Source organism: Canis lupus, chromosome 14, assembly GCF_048164855.1.
Source record: "Canis lupus baileyi chromosome 14, mCanLup2.hap1, whole genome shotgun sequence".
In the NCBI taxonomy this organism is placed as follows: domain Eukaryota; kingdom Metazoa; phylum Chordata; class Mammalia; order Carnivora; family Canidae; genus Canis; species Canis lupus.
In genome coordinates this window covers 49,355,377-49,359,157 of record NC_132851.1, presented here as the reverse complement: position 1 = coordinate 49,359,157, position 3,781 = coordinate 49,355,377, and the positions used below count along the sequence as shown (strand labels likewise).

The window sequence follows — 3,781 nt, the reverse complement described above, 5'->3', positions numbered from 1 at the left end:
GTTGGCTGACTAGGCCTCACTGAACTGTAGAGAGAAGTGGGGAAAGAGGAGGAGGAGAGGAGGGGATGGTGGTGGCTGGGATGGGTACTTGGGATGGGTACTCAGGATGGGGGTGGCTGGGTGGGGATGGGACCAGAGTGATGAATGGGAAGGTGTGGGGCCTCCTGATGGTTTACTCTTTCTCCCTGACAAGTTCCACCAGGGTCAGATCTGTTCTCACCTAAGGGCTCTTCTTCTTCCTCAAGCCCACTGGGCAATTCACCCTGGAGTAAGCATCTGGAGAGGAGACATCTCGATTCCTTTTAATTATTAAAACAAAAAAATAATCATTAAGCATTGGTTCTTAACTTGGGAGAGAGGTGATAATGAAAATCCTCTGAGAATCTGATAAAAACTGTGCTTCTCCTTCTCAAAAAAATGCATTTTATGCACAGCCACACAAAATATATTTTCATTTGATTTATGGACACTGTGGGAGCCCATCTTCAGATCCCATAAGAAGCATGGCCTCCTGGTGTAAATGCTCTGATTTATTTTTTAATAACCTAACACAGATTTTGGTTTTGTGCATTATTTCTACGTCTTCCATATGCATGCAAAATTGTTACTGTGCAATCATAATCTACATACAATTTATGTGTTCTACTTTATAAAATCTGACATTATCTTGTAAACATTTTTCCATGTTGCTATATAGTCTTCATAATTATAAATTTGAATGAATGCATAATATTATATTGAATCGTTGCAGTGTAATTTTCCTAACTGTTCCTCAATGATTAGTGCTTAAATGGCATCTAATTTTGTAGTATAGATAATGCTGCATTGAATATCTTTATACATTTATCTTGCTTCTGTTTAATGTTTCTTTCAGACCAATTCCCAGGAGCGGTTTTACTGAATCAAAGAGTAAGAACATTTTTAATGGCTCTTGTGGCATGATGTCATATCGGTTTCCAAAGGGGTTATGGTTTTTGCTATTGCCAACAACATAGAAGTAGCTCAACTTCACTACACCTTTCCCTGTAATGGGATAGAATCACTGAAATTTTTTTTTTCCTAATTTAATAGTTTTCAGAGCATCAAGGGGACAGACAGCCCGATGTTGGGTTGCCGGGGGCGGGGGGGGGGTGGTGAAGTGGAGAATGAGAAGTGTGTTGGGAGAGTGGGAGAGTCTGAGTCTATAATGGGAGTGGGTAACTCTCTTCTACTTTTAAGTAGGACCAGGCAGGAGATGTGCATTAAAGAACAGACCATTTGATTTAAGAAATAGTACCTCCTAATCGTCTGTTCAATCCCTTCTCAAGCCTTCACTTCTAAATTCAACCAGTCAAAATGGAAACTGGAAGCTGGGGTTCAGTCAGAACCAAAAGGGTTACCCTCAGTCACTTTATAAGGCTACTATTTAATAATCCATGTTATTGATCTATCCCCTTGGGCACACTGATCCCTCAAGCAACTCCTTGTGCCAGATAGCAATGTCATTCAACAGAAGCATGATACAAGCCATACATGTAATTTTCAATATTCTAGTAGCCACATGAAAAAGAAAAAAGAGGGACGCCAGAGTGGCTCAGTGGTTGAGCTTCTGCCTTTGGCTCAGGTCATGATCCTGGGGTCATGCAGGGATCGATTCTCACATCTAGGTCCCAGCAGGCAGCTGGTTCTCCCTCTGCCTATGTCTCTACCTCTCTCTCTGTCTCTCATGAATAAATAAATAAAATCTTAAAAGAAAAAAGAAACCAGTGAAATTAACCTTTATATTTTCTTTAACCCATCATACCCATAATCTATCATTTTTGAGCAGGTCATGTTAATCAATACAAAAATTAGTAATTAGATATTTTACATTCTTTTTTTCATACTAAATCTTTGAAATCTGGTGCCTATTTTACACTCATAGCACATCGCAACTCCAACTGGCCACATTTTTTTTTTTTTTTCCAACTGGCCACATTTTAAACTCTCGTTTAGCTGCATCGGTCCCGGCCACTCTACCGGACAATGTAGTTCTATGGTCTCAACCTGTCAAAGGTGGATAGAATTTACCTCTTCATGCGTTGAGCTACTGGGAAATCAAAACCATCTTTATCAGAAAAGAACATTTTATTAAAAATATAAAATATCCTGGGTTCTATGGCTCGTTGCCCTTGTAGAGGAAACACAGGGAAATCGGGCCATGTGCTGCCATCTATCAAAATACATAGATTCTCAGGCCTCACTCAGACACACTGAAATAAGATCTTTGGGGCAAGGGGAGTCCAGAAATCTGTACTTCTAAAACATATTTTTCATTACAGGTTTTAATGACATAAGACATGGTGCTTGTTATCAACAGGAGGAAACGGAATCCCATACAGAGTAAATGACTTACTCATGTTCTCGTAGTCAGGGGTCAGCCAGCAAAGGACCCTGGTTTGGCCCATAAGTTCATTTCCACACCATCACACTCACTGCCAACTCGTCTTCCAGCACAGTTCCTGCCAATAAAAAAATCAGTTGGCGAGTGACAGGTTTCGGAACAGTCAAAATAACTTTCTGGAAAGGTAACGTATATTTAACCATTAACACAAATAAGAGGAGGAAGGATGAATTTCTTTCTCTAATCTGCCTTTGTTGAAATTGCTCTCTTGGCCAATTACAAACTAATCATGGCATAAAATTAGTAGGCCAAAAATGACCCTCGTGACCTGTCTTTAACAAAATATACAGCTCTAGTCCCTCTTCCTGTTATCACTGTAGAAATATGCAGGTGCCTACCCGGAAAGGAACATTTGAAACAAACGCCTCTGACAAGTTTCAATCACAGAGAAGAGCCAGCCGAATGGCCTGCATCGGCCAGGGCCATGTGGCCAAATACTCTTCAGACCCAAGTGCGATCATGAAACAAGAACGTCGAGAACAGCAGGTCTGTAAACATCCTGATGACAATGGGGGGACAAACAGCTGGGCTGAGGCCAAATCAGTTCAGGCCAACGTGCTCATGCTTTTGATCCAAGAGCAAGATGAACGGATGCAGGGGAGGCAGCAGCTGCAGCACAGCTGGACTCAGGAGGCATGTGACAGCGTGACTTGCAAATCATGCTTGAAAAATTCATTCTACTGAGCTTGGACGTGAACACAGTCACATGGGCCCCCAATCAGCTCGCACACTGCAGCCAAGAGGGAGACAGATATGTAACTGGGCTAATAAGAAGCATTAGCCCCACTTCTGGCTGGACATGGCTGCCTTTCAGGGATGGGACTGCACAGGATATGTACTATATTTGGAAATGACCCTAAATTTAGAGCTATTTGAAGGATGGGGCTGGCTCAAGCAGAGAGAGAGAGAGAGAGAGAGAGGGAGCTTGGCTGAGAGTTTGCATAAATGCATTCTGTAATCATGTAAGGCATTTGTTGGGGTCTCTATCTCAGTGTCTTTGTTTTTTTTTTTCATTTGTTTTTATTGAAGTTCGATTTGCCAACATATAGTATAACACCCAGTGCTCATCCCAGTGTCTTAAAGGAAAGATTATTCTGACCTCTTCTAGTGGTCTGGCATTTTGGGTGTGCAAAGAGCCTTACGTTAACTTTCACTTCACAGATGAGTAGATGAGCCTCATAGAAATCAAGTAAACATCGCATGTGTGCGTGCGCGCACACTATTTATGTGTATCCTCCGTAAGCATATTCCCGACACCACATACTTTTATACATCCTGTATTTTAAGATCATATGCACATATGGATGTATATATCTCTCTCCACATAGTAGTAGAATCGTTCATCCCACAGATATTTAC

At 41.4% G+C, this 3,781-nt stretch overlaps 1 long non-coding RNA gene across 1 annotated transcript; it reads right to left on the bottom strand.

Annotated features, from left to right (window-relative positions):
* Nucleotides 1–220: 220 nt before the first annotated feature.
* LOC140603476 (uncharacterized) lies at nt 221–3,050 on the bottom strand. The gene is made up of 3 exons (XR_012006455.1): nt 2,761–3,050; nt 2,375–2,480; nt 221–299 (listed from the first exon to the last, which is right to left on the bottom strand). It is a non-coding gene; the product is annotated as an uncharacterized lncRNA (long non-coding RNA).
* Between the last annotated feature and the right edge of the window lie 731 nt (nt 3,051–3,781).